The 22,621-nt window shown below is 38.0% G+C and overlaps 1 pseudogene across 1 annotated transcript; it reads right to left on the minus strand.

Moving 5' to 3' along the window:
- Positions 1 to 471: 471 nt before the first annotated feature.
- LOC306670414 (dnaJ homolog subfamily B member 6-like) lies at positions 472 to 1,192 on the minus strand (annotated as a pseudogene). The gene has a single exon. The product of its transcript is annotated as a dnaJ homolog subfamily B member 6-like (transcript).
- Positions 1,193 to 22,621: the final 21,429 nt, after the last annotated feature.

Here is a 22,621-nt window from a genome sequence, read left to right on the forward strand (position 1 = left end):
ATATTGAACCAGAAATGTATTACCATTAATGCATTAATATCTTTCATTACTAAATACTGAAAAAAAATATTTCTCCAGGAGACTCATCCTGGTAATGTTAGCTCACAGCAGGCTGACACTATTTGGCTCACATGTCAAACAGAATGAAACCAGATCCTTGCTGGTGTTAGAATACAATCTTGTTCTAATACTGCTTAAAGTCAAGGCTCACCTTGGATTATGTTTAATAAAAAAGCAAAGTGCATACAGAGATTACAACAATGTTAAGGGAAAAAAATGGTGCTATTGTGTGGTCCCAACAATAAACTCAAAAGTTTATTACAAATAGGGGCTCCAGTGAGCTGTTTATAAATACTTTGGATTAGGTACAATTATACTGAAAGTCGAGTTCATCTGAAATCTTCAAAAAAAAAAAAAAATGTTCCTGTTAATTCTCAAATGGTGCTTGTTATAGTTTAACATTTCTGTTAATTACTTGTTACCCAAGCATAGTAGCTGCTCCTTACCATTTATCCCTAAGGACTTTAACTGGACGTCTTCTTCAACTTGTACTCTTTCTTGACCATTCTTGATAATTCTTTTTGTAGTGATTTCTCTGCCATTTACTCTTTTGGTAGAAGTTGATATAGATTTGAAGTTACCCATCCCACTGCCTCCAAATGATGTAGAAGAGAATGAAGTAAGTCCATGGTGACCTAGTGACCCAAATGAAGTCAATCCTGTATCAAATGAAGAAAATTCAGCTCCCAATGATGGAAATCCACTGAAAGCTGAGAAAAATGAGCCCGCATCTCGGTTTCTGCCTCCTACGAGAATCCTTCGGTTCCCAAAAAAAGTCTTCAAATGGGTCTTCAGAGAAGTCAAACTAAAACGGGTCCATTCCACCAAGAAAATTCCCTGAAGACATCATCAGGGTTCCGGAATGTGAAGACAAACTCAAAAGGACTGTCAAAATGACTTCCACCTCCACCCTTTAAGCCTTCCTTGCCAGACTCGTCTTAGGTGTCCAGCTTTTTAGCATCTGACAACCCCTCCTGTGCCTCAGCTACTTGTTTGAATTTTCTGTTTCTTCTTTATTCTCAGGATTTTCATCTGGATGCCACTTTAGTGCCAGTTTCCAGTACACCTGTTTGATGTCCTCCGGTGAGGCATGTTCCTGCATGCCTAGAACTTCATAGTAATCCACCACGTTTTAACAGATTGCTGAACAAGTCCGAGGATGCGGCGGACTGGACTGGCGGTGGCGGGGTGGGTGCTCTGTGGACTGCGGTCTGGCGCCGTTGAGCTGGTGGCGGTGGCAGCAGCTCCTCACGCTTTCCTTTCTCTCTTTTCTTCCTTAATTGATTTTTTTATTTGATTTCTTTTGTGCCTTTCATTTCCAAAATTTTGTTTGGTTTTAATATCTCTATCTCTTTGTCGGATTCATCACTCATACCCTGTACCGACTTCCTTAATTCATGCAACTCACGCGGCTGTTTTCTGTGTTCTCTTGGTATTCCCTTAGGTTATTTTTATTTATTCATTTTTTTTGGTAAAATTAGTCTTTTGAATTTTTTTATCCACTACTTCTTCCACTTTGATATCTTTGCATATCTTTGCTGGTGAATTATGAACCTTAGCAGGTTTCATATTACTTTGTAAAACTCATGTGTGAGATAATGCAGGAATATTCAGAGGTGAAATGATCAGATTTTGAGAAATCGCATCAGTGGATTAATTCATTTGCTGGATTAATAATTTGAAAGAATTATTGTTCTGGGTGGTAACTGTAGTCAGGTAGGTTGTGGCTGGGGGAAAGAAGTCACTGGCGGCATGTCTCTGAGGTTTATATTTTGTTCCTGGCACTTCAACACTTCAGTCTCAATCAATAGTGCGCGGCTCTCTCTCTCAGGCCCTTTCCCTCTCCCCTCTCTCTTCTCTTCTCTCACAGCTTCTCAGCTGCTGTGAACTGAGCAACTTTCCTTTGCCACGCCCTTCTACCATGGTGTTTGGTCTCACTCAGGCCTAGAGTAAAGGGATTGACTGATCATGCACTGAGTCTCTGAAACCATAAGCCCCAAATAAACTTTTCCTCCTCTAAGTTGTTATTGTCAGGTGTTTTAGTCACAGCAATGAAAAGTTGGCTAATACACCTTGGTTTTTCAGATTTCTTGTATTCCTGTGTTTAGATTTGTGAATCTGTTGAGATGCATTTCTTTTCTGCTTTTATGTGAGGGAATTTTTTTGGGCATAGTCTTCTCTGGGTGAAATAGTCTGGGGCGTATGGTTGTTGTGAATTGTTGAATATATTTCCAAATGGGTTTTGTAGTATAGTTTGCCTGCTGGTTCTTTGGTGCTGGTTGGTGTACTCTGATACAGTGTGTATTGAGTTCGAACTTGATGATCCCACTTCCTCTGTAGGTCTCACAAGAGTGAGGTCCTTCTTAAAAATCAGGTAAGTAAGTTGTATACAGCAGTTGATTTGAGACACACTCTCTGCGATTGTTTTTATAAACCTGACAACTCTGTATGTTTTAAAAAGATGTGGGAGCAATCTATATGGAGGCTTCATAGGTGTGGTGTCCACAGTCATTATTTCTCTTTGTTGTTCTATAGGAATGGAAGACTGTGAGTGGGACCCGAGGCTGCCCACCATGTTCCAGCTGTTCCTACTTGGGAACTCATTGTCAGTTTGCAATTTTTGTTCTTCCTATTCTTTGTGTTAAAGTGTTGCTGAAGTTTGAGCAGTGTTAGCTTGTGTGTGACTCTAGGCACATTGTCTCTTAGCTGGATTGGGGTGTAAGTCAGCAACTGAGTACCTATCCTATGGATTCTTGGTGTCACACTAGATTCCCAGCATCTCACAGAAAGGGGGAAATAAACAATGGTAACAAGAACAGCAAACAATATACAACACTAAAATAAGCACCAGGTGTTTATTATGACATCTATGATACTAATAACCTCAAAAACAGGAATGGTGGAGTCAGCAATTAACAATAGCAACTAGATCTAGCATTAAAGTAAACAGCTTTGACATCCACAGTGCTAATAACCACAACATGAATGGTGGGGGCAGGAATTGTTTAAATGAAGTAGTCCTAAAAGATGGAAAATACACTTAATTAAGAAGAAAGAAAATGGGATAGGAAGGTAAAAGAAAGTTTAGAATATTCAAAATATGAAAATAGAGAAAGCAGAGAGAGGTAGCAAATGAAGACCATAAAGAAAGAGGAATGGGGAGAGGAGGGAGAGAGAAAAGAAATGGGGGAGTCTTAGAGGGAGAGAAGAAGAAAATCTGGCTATCAGAGGGTTTAAGAAGGGAGAGAAAGTAACAGGGGAAATAAAAGCAAAAATAAAAACAAAACAAAATAAAAAGCCAACAACTTCCCCCTGTGACCAACCCTCAAACAATAAAACAAAACAATGAAATAAGAAAAAGAAAAAAAAATAATAAAAAGAAACAGATGTGTATATATAAGCACACTTACATACATATGTATTATACACAAATCAATCAACAAATATAAGAACAATACTCACAAAAGGAATTTTTGAAAAATGAAAGAATGGTCTTCACTGACTGGGTTGTAACAATGGTCAAGGATGTATATTCACTGCCTATGCTCACTGCCCTTCTTTCCATTTCTTCTTGGGCTATGTAGTGCTTAAAACAAGAAAAACCCTTCCTCCTTTTGTGTCGATCCCTGAGCTGCCAGCTGGAGTGAAACCAAAACTGGTTGAAATAGCTTTCAGCTTCCCTGCTCACCAGGGAAGGATGAGGTGCAAGGTGGGATGGAATAGGAAGCACTGTCTATCAGAGTTTTGTCTGGAAAAGCTAGATTATAGCACTCCCAGGTTGGGGCTGGTGCAGAGTTCTACATGAAAAGTTCTGGTAGCTGGGGTTTAGCTCTAATGAGAACGTTGGAAATTTGTCTGGTGGTATCTACTCCAGAAAGATCACACTAACACACCCTGAGGGCCAGGCAGATGCCAATCTCTTCTGGGTATCTGGATCTCAGGGGCTTTCAGGGAATTCTACTTGAAGGTTTGGGTCAACACCCTAGGTGAAGGGGTTCCCACTGTACCTATGTTGGCTGGTTTCTAATTGGATATTATGCCATCAGTTTGAAAATTCTGTGTCCAATGCAAAAATCATCACTGCTTTCAAAAACAGTTCTCTTTTTTTGGTAATGTCATAATGTGTCTTACTGTTTCCTCATTATCCTAGAATATGACTCTACTAAGATATACCAGGAGCCTCCTAATTTCTAAATCTAGTTTTTCATGCAACTGAAATCCCTACTTTCTTGATTGCTTTCCTTCTTTGACTTCTGCAACTCTGAGCAGCTATAGTTTTCCTCCAATTTCTCTAATTACTTTTCTCTTGTATCTTTCACTGGCTTCTCTTCCTCTTTGTACCTTAAAGGTCCAGCCATATTCTCTGCTTTGTCTCTCTATCCCCCTTCAGATATTTCCTCCGTTATGATGATATAACCATCACAAACATTAAAACAACTAACTCACCATTTCTAGTACTGACCCTTTTCTTTAGCTTCAGTGTTACATCTGCATTTTATTTGCCAGATGTTTCTATTTGCATATCCTGTCATCAGCTTGAAAATTCTATGCCTAAAATGAAATGCATCATTTTGCTGTCAAAACCAGTTCTTCCCTTTTCTATTTTTGTGGGTGGTACCATGATTTTCTTTAGCATCCAGCTTGAACCTCTGATTTAGGCTGCAGTCTGTCTTCCCTTCCTAGCTTCTCCCATTCATTTAGTTATGAAACCTGATGATTTTTCCTTCATAATGTACTTGTATTCATTCATTTTCTCTGGCCCTCATATACTACACAGACAGCTGCTTCTTTCTGGACCCAGAATACCTGGAGTATGGCATTAACACAAAGCGTTAAGGTATGGGGAAGGGAGTAATGATGGCCCTTTCCTAGATAATTGTTCCAAAGTGATTTTATTCATGCTACTTTTGTTTTAATTGCTGACAGGTATCACTTTATTTCATGAATGAAACGTGTTAAAAGAAGGCACTATTCTTAATATTGTCACAGAGATGCCATTCTTAACTGAGGGTAAGGAGTTAAATAGAGACATGCAGGCAGAGAGAACAGAAGGAAGGCACAAAATGGACATTAGAAGAGTTGAAGAGATATGAGCCTTATCACCCACACCACATTGACTAAGCTATATTGCAGTCAGAGTGTTCTGAAATCCTTATTGTAGCATATATATTGGGACTGTCAAAAGGCCGTGTGAGCATTAGAGCTTTTGCATCACTGACAATATTTTTAACTCATATATTGTTGGATTTTAAACTCTCCTTCCTCCCACTCCTTGCTTTTTGATGGAAAAGTAAGTCCCTAAGAGATAAAAACCACTTTATGCATTCTTTGAATTGCTTGGATACTTTCCATATGGTGTTGTTTTGGCCATAGGAAGATATTCCACAGTTCTAGAAGGTATGAGAGAGAAAACTGCAACAAAGGCAAGCATAAAAGTCTTTGTGTGGCTGTGGGATGTGAGTAAAGTCACTTTGGAAATTCAAATAAAATAAAAACACCAAATAATACAAAGTCCTATTTGAATTTGGACAGGCCAGTCAAGGCTGAAACTGACAAGAGACTACTTACTCCCCTCTCTTCTTGCCATTAACACGTGACACCTTATGCAGTTCCTTCAGTGTCCCCAAGACACTTACCACAGATTGTTGCCTTTGGTGCATCTGCCAATGAGAGCTTTTACTTCTTTGTAGTTTTAATTTATATCTGTGGTGGGGGTGTAGCTCATTGGTAGAGTGCTTGCCTAGCATGTGTGGGTTCAAGTCTCAGCACCACACACACACAAAGTCTGTGATGTGATTCTGATGTAATCTATTTTAAAGAACTGTGAGTACTGCTATAGGTTTCTACAAAGAGATGTTGTAACTTTGATTTTGGTGTACCCAGTTTATATTTCTCCACTTTCTCAGACTCCTATTACCAAAATCTCCTGGTTTTTCATCTTTTCCTGCTTTTCTAAGGAGGAAGATTCCCTATACTGGTATCATTCACTATGTTTTAGTCTGCAGGTTCTCAAACTTTAATGAGCATAAATATAACTTAAAAGAGCTAATTTAAAATGCAGTTTACAACTCCCTAGTCCAAAAAATGTTGATTTGGTATGTCTGGGATAGATTTTTTTAAAGTAGAATTTCTAGTTTCCTAGTACATTGCAAAATCCTGCTGTAAGTAATACTGATTTAGTGAATTTCAGAAAATATCTTTTCTTTCTTATGTGTTTGTGAATTCCTCCTTTTCATTGTGGAACCCAAGTTTTATCCCTGTGCATGGAATTTCAGATGTCGAAAGGTGTAAGAAATATTTAGGGACAGAGTAAGTAAAAACCTACTTGGTATGTAAAGGTGATGGTGATAAAAGTTTACAGTATTAGAATGTTGTTAAAATGTGTTTCCTCCAGAAAATGTTTGCATCTTTCTAAAAATATCTTAACTAGAAAACAATCATGAGTCAGCAGTCTTTTTGTTTGTTCAGTCAATGGAACAGCTAGGCTGTGGTTAGCCAAGTGAAGAAATGGGAAGCCGCCCCCTCCCACCTTTTATTGTTTTAAATACGCATAAGATTTAGCATTCTAATCATTTGAAGGGCACATTTCTGTGGTATTAAGCACATCACATTGTGGTACCATCCAGCTCCAGTACTTTTTCATCTTCCTCAACTGAAATCCTAGACCCATTAAACACTAACCCCCAGTTTCTCTCTGTGACCCATGGAAAGCACTATTCTACTTTCTGTCTGTATGAATTTGACTAACCTGGGAACCTCATATAAATGGAATCATATTGTTGTAGAAATCACATTCAACAAGAGATCCGTCACCACTTGGAAGGTTGGAGAACTCAGATTTCTTACTCCAGTGGAACCAGATGAGCTAGTGCTCTGAAATTCTGGGCCTCTAGCTTAGGTTACATATGGCTTTATAGGAAATTTGATATCATTTCTTAACCATCATAACATTGGTGGGTTTGAATTCTTGGCCATGTGACCAAAGACCATGAGTAGGAGTTCTTGCCATAAGCAACTTATCGAAGCAGAGCAAAGGCAGAGGAACATCTGCAAATGATATTGGGAAGTGGCCTGTACTACCAGTAGCAGTTTCTCAAGGTGACTGCAAGCTTACATTCTGAAGAGTTATAATTCAAACAAAACTGTTCTTACAAACTTATAGTTTAAACAGCAGTTAAGTGACACAGTGACCTGGGACTCAACCTAACAATTAAGTGTCACAGCTACATTCCTACAAAGTTCAGAAAGTTATGAGGTACCATTTCCTTGTTTGTATTTTTGTGATTGGCTTATTTTACTTAACAAAATGTCTTCAAAATTCACCCATGTTATAGCATATGTTACAATGTCCTTGGTGAATAATATTCTGTTATGTGTGTGTACATATATATATCACATTTTGTTTATCCATTCATCCATTGATGAACACTTAGGTTGCATCTACCTTTTGACTCTTGTGAATAATGCTTCTATACACACTGCACACCAATCTGTTTAAGTAAGAAAGTCCCTTTTCTAATTTAGGAAGAAAATCCTTGAAGTTAATTTTTGTACTTTTTAGATGCATAAAGTTTCTCTTTCCTCAGCTACCTACGCATAAATTTGGTATAATGCTACCACTTGCTTGCAGAACACAAAATCCCTGGGCAGTAGGTCTTCTGCATTATTTATTCATCTGTTCTGACACAAATAACATACTTGCTCAATAGACAGTGAAGTCTGCAAGTGAAATACCATTCCAGAATTGGAGTACAGGTTTGCCAACCAATGACCTGGAACCAATCCATATGTAGTAGCACCATGATATACATAATACAGAGGTATCAGAGAAAAATAAAAATGTCAGGGATCACATTAAACCTGTAACAGATTTATTTCTAGCCCAGATTTTTTGTTGTTGTTTTTGTAAGGAAGAAAGGAAGGTGGTTTTATCAATGATGCAGAACTCAAATAATTGAGTATCAGGTGGATGTGCTTTCAAAAAGTATAGGCAAAGAGAGCCCTGAGCCTTTGCTGGAATAACAAGTTAGAGAGAGGTCTAGCTGGATGTGTGAGAATGTGTCTTTGGGGTATCCCCTGTGGGATGGTTTTCTTGACTCTCCAACTATGTTAGTGCACTCACAGCACCCTCTGACTAGTTCATGAAAATATCCCTGTCCCTAGTCTGAAACGAAATGAAACACTCTCCTAGCCCTCCTGGAATTTATACTCTGATTATGGAGAAGTTGAACAGTTTAATAAAGGCAAAGAGCCAAGAAAGAAGAGAAACCACAAGTGACCCAGACAATGATGCTTCAGAGAAGAGGGGAATTGACATGTGCTGATGCATCTGTAAGTCAACTCAGAAGTTGGAGGTGCGAGGACTTGATCTGGCACTGAAAGAACAGGTGGGATCTGGAGAGGTAAAAGGAAGAGACTCTCTGAGAGATGTTAACTCTCAGACATTAGACCGAAGACAGAAAGCAAAATTTGGCCTTCTGGACAAAATTTGGTGGGGGGGGGTGTGTGTGCGCGCTCGCGCGCGCGCACGCGCGCACGCATGCGCATGTGTGTGTGGTGGTGGGGGACTTGCAATATTATAATGTTCTTTCTTTAAAAAAAAAGGCAAAAATAAAACATTTTGAATCCTAGCTGTTCTTTCCTTTACAAAAACTTCCACACTTACAACACACACAAAAGATTAAACTTTTTCTTTTATCTTCTTTTCTTTTCCCTCCCTCCCTCCCTTCCTTCCTTCCTTCCTTCCTTCTTAAAGATAACTAGACACCACAGCTTGAAAAGATTATCTCTTTTCAAGAACTTGTTGCAATGTCGGGAACCATTTAGCCATGTCTTTCAACTTTGCATGTTGATCAACCTGTGTAAAACTTGCGGCTTACATTCTGAGCACTTGTCAGAGTAGCAAGTTGGGATGTGGCAGAACTGGGTCATTAGAGTCATTGATAACTTTGTGCAGAGGATGCTAAAGGAGTTAAGAATGTAAGGGATTTTAGTATTCTCTACATCTGATGAACTTATTGGTAGAACTTATTGTGATCTCTGAATCAGCAATTCTGAAGAGCAACTTGCATAATGTGCACAATAAATAGTCACTAAAGAGCAATTAGTACAAATAACCATTGAACATTCAATGAAGAGGAAGTTTACACATTTCCCTAAAGTAATTAACATTCCCTTTCCTTGTTTAAATTTTGTTTTTACCTAAATTACCTTAATGCTGCCCTTAGTGAAACAGTCTAAAATAAGTTGCTGGAATCAGATCTTTCTTGATTAAGTGTTAGCAATACTGAGGTTAATTGGACCAACTTTGTATTTGAAGCTGTTGAGTACAGATCAGTGGGTCTGATGTTTTCTGAGGAAGCCTTTCTCCTGTCTCCCAGTAGGACCGAATTTTAAGACATGGAAATATGCACCATCATCTCTGGTGTCCATTTTGTGCATGCATGTTTGTAAAAACAAAACACACAGAGGCCTAATGACTTGGACTAATTTTCTTGGAATGGGAAACTCCTTTCTTCTCACATCTTGCCTAAAAACTAAACAACTAAAAGAGTTGCATCACCTCAAGTGGAGCTGAGACATGCTTAGCAGACATATTCTGAAAATAGTATTGTGGTAAAGAGGACACAGGAATTTCTGAAAACAAAATGTCATGGTGTTAGAACCAAGGTGTCAACTAAATGAGATATGCCCCTGTCATTAACAAAGGACTTATCTTGCAAGGACAATGATTCTCAAAATTTTTGACCATTGTCCAGTGGCCTAAGAACTTAGGGTAACAGTCAATCATTCCTATTAAGTGCTGCTCACCTACCACATTCCAGGGGATAATTTTATGTAGCTGTTTTAACAATGGTTCATGTTTTAACTATGATTCATGTTTGTCTTAAAGACCAGTGACAAAACGTAGACCCCAAATACTACTGCAGTAAGCATACATCATTATAAACAGTAGAGAAATCAGTCTTCAACAAAGTAGATTGATAATGTTGAGCCTGAATGAAACTTCTGTATAACTAAAAAACAAAACTGCAGTAATTAGCAACAGAAGCAATTCATTCTTTCATTCAGCACACAATTTTATACACACACACACACACACACACACACACACACAAACACGCTGAACACCTGCCGTGTATAAGACAAGCTATGACCTGGGTTCCCAGTGGTGAAAAAATAGACATAGTCTGAGAGCATGGATTTTAAACCAGTGAGTTAATTCCAATTATGGCAAGTAGTATGGAATTAAAGCACAGCGTTATGATGGGGTGTATAATGTCCAAGAGGTAATTCAGGGGATGTAATTACATAATCTTTGTAAAAGCCAACAACTGAGAGATGGGTAAAATTCTGCCATTGAATCAGTTTTAGTTTCTTATCACCAAATTTTAAATAATGCTTACTAAATCATTTAGTAGATTTCTAGATAGTAGCTCACAGGTACATAAAAAGAAGTATGTAGCATCTCATATTGTTCATCCAGTTCTAACAACCAGGGAGAACTCACAATTTTAAGCTAGACTCACCAAGGGGAATCTTACAGCTTCCCCAGTCCAGCAAATTTAGCATTTAAGTTAAGAATCATCTTTAAGTTTTCAGATGCCAGAAAACAGAAAATGTGATATGTACAACCTACCAAAACTCAAACTTCAGTTTCTGTCTATTGTGACACAGCTATACTTACTTGTTAATGTGTTCATGGCTGCTTTTGTGTTACCATGGCAGAGCTAAGTTGTTACAGAGACTTTTGACCTGCAAAGCCTGAAATATTTACTATTTGGTCCTTTACAAAAAGTTTCCTGACCCCTGGCCTAGATTATAATAATGTAAAAGTTCCTTCTTAGCAGCAGCACAAGGGCATGAGGAGAGAAGAAATGAGATTTAGTCCAAGGAATTGGCTCACATGGAGGGGGCTAGCAAGTCTCCAGGGTGGACCAGCAAGATGGAGACCCTAGGAAAAGTTAATGTTGTAAGCTCAAGTCCAAAGGCACTACACAGGCAGAATTCCCTTTTCCTTGCAGGACAAAAGTGGCAATTCCTCTCTCTCTTTCTCCTCTTAAGGCCTTCAACTTATTGGATGAGGTCCACCCACATTGTGGAGAGTAATGTTTTACTTGTTTAAGTGCTAATCTCATCTCAGTTATACCTTGATGTAGCAACATCAAGAGTGGTGTTTGACTAAATATCTGGGGACCATGACCTAGCCAAGTTGCCTATAAAATGAATCATCACATTTTCTTTTTAGGTCTTAGAAAAATATTTCCAGAGTAATGACTAAAACATTTGTTTATAACTATGACTGGGACTGATATTTACAATGAAGCCAGTAACAATCAACTGGTGTCGGGCCAAAGTAATTAAGAGTGGTTTTTAGAAAATGTGGTATGTTAACTTATGAAGGAAAAAATGTTGCCTGCATGGATGTACAATAAATCAGTTGCAGAAAATAAAAAAAAGTTCTGAATAAGCAGAGATTTTTGGCAGAGGCATTATCTTAGGGACCTGAATTTCCTTAGAGTTTTTTTCCTCAGCAATCAAGAGGTAATTTGAAAATGAATTTAACTCAAGACTTCAGGAGGCCTAATCTCAGATTTTGTTCATCTAACTGATTTAGGGACCTGTTGCTTTCTCAGAAGCTCTTGACCTTAGATATTTGACCACATGAACCTTGGACAGGGGCAGGGAATCTTTTTCAGCTCCCAGACTTTCTCTGAGCATTGATTTTTAAAAGGTCCTTCAGTCCTTTCTGACTAGAGAGCCCTGTCTTAATTATCTCTTTGATTTTACCATTCAGTGGGCCATTGCTTCAGTGTATCCCCTGTTTCCTCTGAACCTTAAATACAACACTAAAATGAGTGTAGAAGTCTTACACCACAAAAGAAGCAATCAGGAGACTGGCCCTGGAATTTCCTTTTCAGCTTTCCTCTGGGCAGTTCCATTTCTCAGTCTACTGGTCACTTTCACTGAGTCCTTTTCTAGTTGCTAAACTGAGATTGCCATTAGGCCTGTTGATATCTCCGCCCAAGAATAAATGCCAATTCTCGACTCCTCTTACTGTATTAAACCCATTCTTCCCTTAGGGCCATTTCTATCCTTTCAATTTCTAAAACTAAAATTTATTTTATTTGTTTAATCAGATAATCAATCAAGGCACATTTTAATGATGTCAAACTTTGGGATGGTTTGGATAGTTAACTGGTAAGTGCTTATTGTTCATCAAGCAATTTTTATTTGAATCTTATAGCAATTAGCAGCAACTCATTACTATATTATTTTGCTGATAAAAAAAAAAAAAAACAAAAAAACCTTGAGCTCTGTGAGGTTTAAAATATTCCTCAAGGTTACCAAGCATGTAAATGTCAGGCACAGGATTGTGAACTCAGGCTTGTTTGATTGAAAAGTCTCTGTTCTTTCCACTATGCCATGACAGCTGAGAGATCAAGCTTTTGTGGTCCTTGTTAGATGATCCTTACAGGACCAGCTAGTATAATTTATGAGTATGCAAGACTACCATCTATGTAACTTTGTCAGCTGTTTTTTCAGTACTTAGAGTGGAGTATGGCAGATGTCAGGAAGCAACAGGCATCTGCTATAGCCAGAAATCAGCACCCACATAAACATCAGTTGCCTAAATGTTTTCTTTCATGTATCTTGATATTTCTCAGAAGTACACCATCTGCTCATTAAACAGATAACCAGAAAAATGTCTGTAGCAGTTTTTCTTGTTCTCTCTCTCCTTTTTTTTTTTTTTTTTGGAGTAGTGTTGGGCATTGAAACCTGTGCCACACACTTGCTAGGCAAATGCTCTACCACTGAGCTACATCTCCAGCCCATGGTATCTCTTATAATGAATTACTTTGGTTCTTATACATTCTTAGTCCAATTTTGCACAGGAGAGGAAAATATCTACCAGGTCATCACCCTAAAAGAAGAAGGTGTAAGTAAAATGGATTAACCATGAGAGCAGAATAGGTAGAGATAGAGAGCTTAGCTCACATACACAAAGATAAGGAGCATTTCTCTCATAGGTGGAAGCTTAACGAGGCCAAGTTGAACATAGAATAGTGTTTATTCTTGGAGTGACTTTGTCCCCACTATCCCCTCTGCCCTCACTACCCCAGACCCTCCCCCATAATCCACCTGACATCCCCATAATCAGCAATTAAATGTCTGACACAAAAGGGTTCCTTGGACACTTACTTCCTCCCTCAGGCTGGAGTCTATTCTACTATTCTATTCTGCTAGTCTGTTCTACTTGTCTATTCTACTAGGTGCTAGGGCCATGTTGGTTGTGAAATATTTTGAATGTCATTCGTTGGTATGATACCAACAGTTCAATCTCTATTTCATTTCCTGGGAGAGTTATGTAGAAGTGATAAAATGATCTAACTCAGTCCCAAGAATTGTTCTTTTCTTTTAATTTGTTTATGTTTTCAGGTTTTTATCTATGAACTTGAAGCAAACAGAGAGAAATAAGCTTGTCCTTTGAATGAATTACTAACTTATTATCTCACCTTAATTCCTTGATTCACTGCAATTATACTTTACTTTTGGGTTGTTTGTTTTAATGACAAAAATCACAGAACTCTGATGTATTCTCCAGATAGAATTTAAAATGATAGATCTGATCTCAGTAGAAAGTTAGCAGAAGGTACAACTTCAAATCTATTTCTAGAGAATTAAATGCACAGTTCTGGTTAGCAAACAAATAAACCTATTGCTCTTAACTGTTTTGAAAGTTGTAAGCTAACTCCTATGGTAAAACTCAGAAATCAGCTCGTTTAGAAATTTTTAATTTTATTATTGCCTGTGCATGTGGATATCAAATCATAGCTACTGCAGTGAGGTGTCTAATGAAAAGAAAAATAATTATATCCACTGTATTGTGTTTTATTAATTATCATCATCATCATCATCATCATTGGTGGTACCAGAAATTGAAACTAAGGGCACTGTGCCATTGAACTACATCCCCACTACATCCCCTTTTTAAAAAGATTTAAATTTTGAGACAGAGTCTCACTAAGTTGCCTAGGCTGGTCTCAAATTGATGATCTTCCTTCTGTAGCCTCCTGAGTCACTGGGAGAACAGGTGTGAACCACAATGCCCAGCTGCCACTGTACTGTCTTTTAAATCACTAGATAGTCATTATTTACGTAGATGTTTAAGTGAAGAATTGATATTTTCAGAATAGAGTCTTTAGGGTCTTTCCTGAAATCTAACTGGAAATGCTTCTTTTCAACTTCTTTGTGTTAGCTATACTGATCTATTTGGTTTTTCATTGTTAAGAAGTCAGGTTCCCAAAAGCAGCAGCCTTCTGCCCCCCCTATACATTATGTACCCATCTGTTTTAATCAGCTTTTCACTGCTATGACCAAAAGACCTGACAAGAACAATTTAGAGGAGGAAAAGTTTATTTTGGAGATCATGGTTTCAGAGGTCTCAGTCCATAGATGGCCAACACCATTGTTCTGTGCCCATGGTAAGGCAGAACATCATGGCAGAAGAATGTGGAGGAGGAAAGCAGCTCAGGACATGGCAATCAGGAAGCAGAGAGAGTGTTCCACTCACCAAGGACAAAATATATATTCCAAATGCATACCTCCAGTGGCTCCTCTCCTCCAGCCACAATGTACCTGCCTGCAGTTACCACCCAGTTAGTCCATACCTGTAGATTAAGCCATGACTAGGTTACACTTCTCCATAACTTAATCATTTTACCTCTTAACAGTCCTGCATTGTCTCATACATGGGCTTTTGGGGAACACCTCATATCTAAACCATAACAGCATGGCATCTAATATGCCACCACAAGTTTTTAAAATAAATGCTCTCAGGAATTATTCCAAAGTTTCCATTTGAGCTAACAAACTTCAGTCTTAGCCAGTGACTTATCACTATAATGATGAAAAGATAATACCTACAGAATAAAAGATTGCTGTGCAGGTAGGCTTTGGCACTTAAAAAAGAAAAAAAGGAATTTTTAGGACGATCTAGAAAGCTTCCAAAATTGTGATGAGCAAAGGAAGCAGGGGGTAGCTTTCATTTCTGCATCTCCACATGGCATGGGATTTTAATGCAGTAATTATCTTAGTGTTTAATGCTAATGAGTTAACTCTTATCCAAAATACATAGCGGTTATATTTTGGAAGGAAAAAATAGAGAACCCTGCGCAACAGAAGTTCGAAGACTCCAGGAAGTTCTATTCTGATAAACAAAATATATTCCATAATAAAAGGAGAGGATAATGAGGCATGAGGAAGTATTTGGAATCTTAAAAGAAAAAAAAAAAACACACAATGAACAGGTTTTTACACTCTAACTGAGGATGAGGAATCAAGAGGAAAACAGTTCCAAAGGTGGAGCATCTATTATGTTTAGAAATCAAGGTGTTATTATGGGTAGCCAATTCCAGGTAGTACGCCTGAAGATAAAGGGATGGTGAAGTCACCACTCTACTCAGAAAATTGATAGGGTTAACATGTAAACCTACTTCGAGTACTATAACATTGAAAAATGATAGAGCTTGGGGGAATTAATCGATTTGGTCAATATTTATTAAGAGTTTACCATTAGAGCTGGCACTACCCACCCATTAAAGATAAAGCAGTTAACAAAGTTCCATAATCTCTGAACTTAAGAAGGTTATTATCAAATAAATTATGAATGTGTTTTTGGGTAATGGCAAGTGCTATGAAGAGAAAGGAGACAGAGAGTATGAGGGTAAAGAATGAAGGGTAGAATTGTTTTAGATAGGGCATTCAGAAGTCACTCTTTGTGGAGGAGAAATTTAGTCAAACCTGAATGATATAAAGGCATCAAGCAAATAAACGCCCTTGGGAAGAGCATACCAGGCAAGGACAAATGCCAGCACACAGGCTAGAGGTGGGGGTGAGCTCATATGTATGAGGAACTACCACAGAGGTATTAAAGTAAGTTAGGGAGGGTGGGCAAAGATGAGACTGGAGAAGTAGTTGGGACCAGATCAGGTAGGGTCAGTATAGTAAGGAGTCTGGATTTTATTCTAAATATGATGGGAAATCATTGGAAGGTTTTGAGTATGTGTGTGTGTGCATGTAGGAGTGATATGGTTTACTTTCTTTTTATAAATTATTACTCGTGTGCTATATGGAAATCAGACTATAGAAGTTACGTATGTGTAAAAACAGGGAGAACAATAAGGAGGCAATTGAAATATTTCAGGTAAAGGTGAAGATGAAGCAAGTGGCCATGGTAGAGTGGTGAGAAATGGTTGGATTCTGGATTTATTTTGATGGTTGACCTAGTGGGACCTGCCAATGCACTATGGGTGAGAGAAAAGAAAAAATGAAGAATGATTCCTTGATTTTCAGCCTTAGCAATGGGGTAAATGGTGCCTCACTACTATAAACTGTCCAAGAAACAAATCCCATGTAGGATGCTATAATTAGTAGAAGTTATTAACCACTTTACCTTAAAAGACCCAAGGTATCTCAATCCCTCTTATCACCAGCCACCCAAACCTGCCACATTACCCATCTTCATAAGGGAGCATAGCACAGTGTTTTAAGTCCCTACTTCTGGAGCCTGACTTGGTTCAAACCCTGGTTGTGCCACTTTTTAAATGTGTGACATTAGTAAGTTTACTTAACCTCTCTGTGTTTCAGTTTCTTCATCTGAAAATAAGGAAGAAAATAATGGTGCTTACTTCATTGAGTTTGTATCATAATTATTCCACAAGTTCACACATAACTCTTAGAGAAGTGTGACCCATGGTTGTTAACTAAAGTTAGCTGATATTATTATTACATACACTTTTCTGCCCATAGTCATGCTCATGTCTTAGATCATATTATTACTGATCATTGGAGTACAGTCTGTGTAGAGCTCTTGGGGCTCCATTTTTAATCTAGGAAACTGTTTCAACCTTTTCAACATCTTCTTTTTCTTCCTTTATTTTATTTTATATTTTGTTTGGCAGATGTGGTATCTAGGCCAAAGAGAGGTTAAGTGAATTGACCGAGATGATAAAAGTAATTAGTGTCTAAGCTGGGATGCCAAATTGGGTCATTTTTATTGCATTTTAGTATCTCTTTTATGTAAATTTCTTATGTTTTCCATATCCTTTCAAATTTCATTGCCTGATAGGGAACTTAAGAATTCTTTTGGCCACGTTGTCATTGGTCATTAATAGTAACTACCATACATAAATTATACTTAGCAATTTTTGAGCCATGTAACTTCATGGATGTATGAATCCACAGGGCATTGTGTTTTTATTTTATTTTGTCTTTCAGCAATGATAAGCAAGACTCAGAAATTCTACAAGTAAAATATTCATTCGCTTCAGTAAGAGAGATTTAGTAAGCAAGCTATTTGGGAAATATAATCTGATAAGAATGAAGTATTGAAGCAGAAGAGGAAATGGTAAAAAAAAAAAAAAGGAAAGTTAAAATACATTCACATTATAATAGGACCAGAACTGTGCAGGGAACTGTGAACTAGGCATAGTTCATGATATAGGGTCTAATGGGTATGGAGAATAAAAATTCCCCAAATAGTGAAACCTGGGGACAAGAAAAGGGAGCAAAAATGAAGGCCATGCATTGACAGCTTTCATCTCCTAAGACAGATGTTCTCCACATGCTGATTGCAGACAAAGAGAATGCTTTATCATCCTCAAAAGAAAACAGTCCCTAGGAGGTGTTATCTCCTCCAAAGCAAAATCCTTCTTAGGCATTGTCCACAGATCTTGACCGAAAGAACCCACATTCCTGACTAAGCAAAACCGACATATGTTCACTAGACCACCCCTCAAAATAACCTATATAAACCCAGTCCCTTCTTTGTTCAGTGGCTCACTTTCCACCAGGAGAGTGGGTCCATGGCACCATTTCATGCCCCTGAATAAAGAGCTGAGATGACCCGTGACGTTGCATCCTGCCCGGTCTTTTTGAGCTAGCAGGGTCTATTGTAAATGCTACTTCTAACTAGTTGTGCGGTCTGAGGTCAAACACCCTGCACCTTAGTGCTTTTCATGTAAAATGAGGGGAGGGGGCTGGACAATCTTGGGGTCTGTGTTATCAGTGGACCACTAAGGTAAGGTTTAAGTCATCTTGTCACCATTTTCAGTCATGTTCACTGAATCTGATTCAAAAGAGTTATCAGTTAAACCATTTGAAAAGTATTGGCTATAGATAGCTTAGGAGTAGAGGGAAAGAGTTAAAAATAGAATCAAATAAATGGATTTTCTCTGAGCAAAAGACCGTCATCAGTTTCACAGAACCTAAGGACTGGTAAGAGGAGAGAGCAGCGGGGAGATTTTAAGAGCTCTTCCTGGGAAATTTCGTGACTATCAGACTCAACATTAGTCTAACCTTGCTGTGTCCTGCCCTGACCTTGTGTGCTATTTCAGTTACTACCTCTTGAGTCTGGCGTTTTTCTCTCAAACCCAACCTAAGACTTTACTTGCCTGCAGACTTCTGTAAAGTGCACTGCTCTCAGACTTCCTCCGAGCGTGATTCACCTGCTCATGAAAGGGGAAACTCTAACTGGTTACTTCTTCTGGAAGCATCCATCTGGCCCACTTATCTTGAGTCTCCTCTATCATCTTCCCAGGATACTAGGTACATTGTGATTATTGTCTGCTTTTCTGTGACCAAAGACGGTCTTCTCTTCCAGTGTGCCCATTAAGTGGGCCCTTCTTGTCCATGCACTCAGCCTTTCCTGCCAGAACTGTACCTATTCTGATCGCAGGGCCCAAAGCTCTTCACTTCTCCATAGTTCCTAAGGGTGCAGGGCTTGGACCATTCACCAGCACTTCCCAGCACCACCTTTAAAAGGCTGCTCATTCATCATCAGTTCTCTGGTGGAAGGCCTGGACTACAGGGCTTATTCTATTTTTGATTATTTTTAGAGAAATGAGTTGGAAGTCACTAGTGCTATGCTAAGGAACATCTGGCACTATCCCTCAACACCCTAACCATCCACTCAGCTCCACTGACTCTCATGGAAGCAGTCACTTATTATTGCTTGTTTAAAAGGTCAGATGGTGTGTTTGGCATACCGTCAGTACTAGGATCAGGGCCTCTGATCCACAGGCTCCTGTTATTTCTTTTTCAGAGTGCACCCTAGAGATTTGACAGACTATAGAGTGCATTTACTTATCAAAGTTATTATGATTTTAACACAAACTATATGCCAGACATATGCATGGAACTTAGAAGTAATGAGAAAGGCACATAACCTCCTATTAAGTTCTGGGATATCTAGAAGACTTGGAAATAGTTACAGATTCTCTTTGTATGTCTTCCTTAGAACATATATGTAAATACAGTCACAGACATGATCTTAAACATGCTATAGTAGCCCAAGGTGGACATGCAAACTACTATGGGTTTTATTTTCTTTAGATATATAGGGCTGTTTTAAAAGAAATGAGCAAAATCCCCTATCATATTGATTACATTAAGATACAAAATATGACTTTTTTATCTAAGTAAACAAACAAATATTTTCATGAAATGATTATGGTAAAGTCCACAACCATGGAAATCTAAATAGAACTAAGTATTAATAACTTCTGCTATCCTTGTCAAACATGTAGAAAAGAACACATCCTCGAGTATTCCACAGATTCCAGGCTTTTTAGATCTGGGAGGTAACTCCACTGCCAAAGCCTGCCACAAGAGAGCCCACAGGAAAATTTTCACACTGATTAAAGCAAAGATAGTTTTTCTGTTAACCCCTGTAAAATTTATCATGATGTTAGCGATTGGCAAGGGCTGCAGATAAGATTGGGAAATGTTGCTGTCAACAGAAAAAGTACTTTAATATTTATGCTTTTGACCCTAAATGAAATTTAAGTGACTAAACTTAAAAATGATTCATTTATTTTAACAGAATATTGATTTGTGCATTGTTAGGCACTCTAAATATTTATATCTCTTCAATCTTTGAATGTTTTAAGTGGTTTTTGCGGTACAAGACAAAGAAAATAGAGTTGTGTGTAAATTCAAATCCCAGAACTGGCTTTTATGAACCTGAGTCACCTCTGGTTGCTTAAAGAAGCTTAAAGGAGGTTATTTAGCCTCTTTAGCTTTCTATTTTTCTTCTGCAATTTAGGGATAATAATATCTAATTCATCAGAACTTTGAGATAATATGTATAAAATATGTGTAGTGTCTGACATACTGGAAGTGCTTAATAAGTATTAGTCATTTATATTAATACAGTATCTGACATGTAATAGTCTTATAAATTATTTTCAAATGAATGAAAAAAATGTATAATTTTAATATCAAAGAACCTCAGAAATATTTTCCCATTTGTATTTTGCTCAGCTCTTTTTCATAAATCCAACATATCACATTTTTCTTTTGTGAATGTGTCCTCTTTCTTAACATCAGCCCTTTAGTGTTATGCCAGGAAATTCATAGACTATTTTGTTTCTAAGACCAGGCTTCATTGGCCTGGCAAGGGATGATCCTGCCTGGTCATGGAGATATCACATACAAACCTGGGGGCATTTCCCTTTCCAGAGAAAATTCATAAACATTAAACATGGGAAGTAACAAAATTATGAGGTGTTCTTTGGATTCTTCATATCTGACCCAACAGCATAAGGATTTCATCATGCTTGTAACTTTGAAAGATCTCTGGTGGAGCAAAAAGTGTATGTCAATGTCCCAAGTGAGACTGGAAAAGTAGCATTTGGGTATTGCCTGGAGCTGTCACGTTCAGTATCAAAGAGGGAGACAAGTAAGCTCAGTGGACAGACTCTTCTCCATAGCCTCTCCTGTAGTTAGATGTAGGTGGGGCTTGGTAATTGTTGGGAAATTTGAAGTAATGAAAGGATCCTTCCAAGAAAGGGTTGTGTAAATAATGTGGGGGATATTTGATTGCTTCTTTAATATTGTCTTGAATAGAAAATAAAAGAGACTTTATTTAAAAACTGCTCTGATGAATGTCTGTTTCTGGGAATTCCAAATCTTTCCCATATTGCCTTATTAAAAAATTGGTTGATTAATTTCTGGCCTACCAAGAAGTTCTCTCTTACAAGGAGCAAAGTAGTTTCCTAAGTCAGTGTCTCACTTTTGTTGACTAATTTCACATTCCTTCTGGGTTTATTTTTTGATATGGGACTAATATAATTGTTTAGCAGTTACTCTTTTCAGCATTTTTTTTTTTTTTAAATGCTGTTACTTTTGAATTCTAACTTGACTGAATGGCATTGGTAAGAATCAGGATAGCAGCTGGGAGGATTAGTTGCCTGCTAAGAGGTCTCAAAATTGATGCACTCATGTTAGTTTAGGTCCTTTTTGAAAGAAAAGAAGCCTGAGCATGTATTGTCACCTGATAAGTGAATGCTGATATTTGATTGTTTTTGACCTACGAGACTGGCAACTTCACACGGTTCAACTTAATTCATTTGTAGTGGATTCCTGCGTCAGGACTGAAACATTTAATCAGGTTTATGGAGGTTGATGTATAAGCAAGAGTAGTGCTTTCACAATTTTTAAAAAAAATTTTTTTATTTTGATCATTGTACAGAAATGGAACACAACTATCTTTTATTATACATGAAGTAGAGTCATACCTTTTGTGTAATTATACATGTACATAGGATAATGATGTTTGTCTCATTCTATTATCTTTCCTTCCCTCACACCCTCCATTTCCCTCTATACAGTCCATCCTTCTTCCATTCTTCCCTTACCTCCTTCCCCTACTGTGTTATGTATCATAATCCACTTATCAGAGAAATCATTTGGCCTTTGGTTTTTTGGGCTTGGCTTATTTCACTTACCATGATATTCTCCAACTCCATCCATTTACCTGCAAATGTCATAATTCTATTCTTCTTTATGACTGAATAATATTCCATTGAGTATATATATACCACAGTTTCTTTATTCATTCTCCTATTGCAGGGCATATAGGTTGGTTCCACAATCTAGCTAATGTGAATTAAGCAGCTGTGAACATTGTTGTGGCTGCATCACTGTAGAATGCTGATTTTAAGACCTTTGGGTATAGGCCAAGGAGTGGGATAGCTGAGTCAAATGGTGGTTCCATTCCAAGTTTTCTAAGGAATCTTCACACTGTCTTCCAGAGTGGCTGCACTAATTTGCAACCCCACCAGCAATGTATGAGTGTACCTTTTTCCCCACATCCTCCTCAACACCTATCGTTACTTGTATTCTTGATAATCGCCATTCTAATTGGGGTGAGATGGAATCTTAGGGTAGTTTTGATTTGCACTTCTCTTATTACTAGAGATGTTGAACCTTTTTTCATATGTTTGTTGATTGCTTGTAGATCTTCTTCTGTGAAGTGTCTGTTCATTTCCTTAGGCCATTTATTGACTGGGTTATTTGTATTCTTGGTGTAAAGTTTTTTGAGTTCTTTACAAATTCTGGAGATTAGTGCTCTATCTGAAGTGCATGTGGCAAAGATTTTCTCCCACTCTGTAGGCTCTCTCTTCATATTGTTGAATGTTTCCTTTGCTGAGAAAAAACTTTTTAGTTTGAATCTCTCCCAATGATTGATTCCTGCTTTTATTTCTTGTGCTTTGGG

The sequence above is a fragment of the Sciurus vulgaris genome, assembly GCF_902686455.1.
Source record: "Sciurus vulgaris genome assembly, chromosome: 10".
NCBI lineage: Eukaryota > Metazoa > Chordata > Mammalia > Rodentia > Sciuridae > Sciurus > Sciurus vulgaris.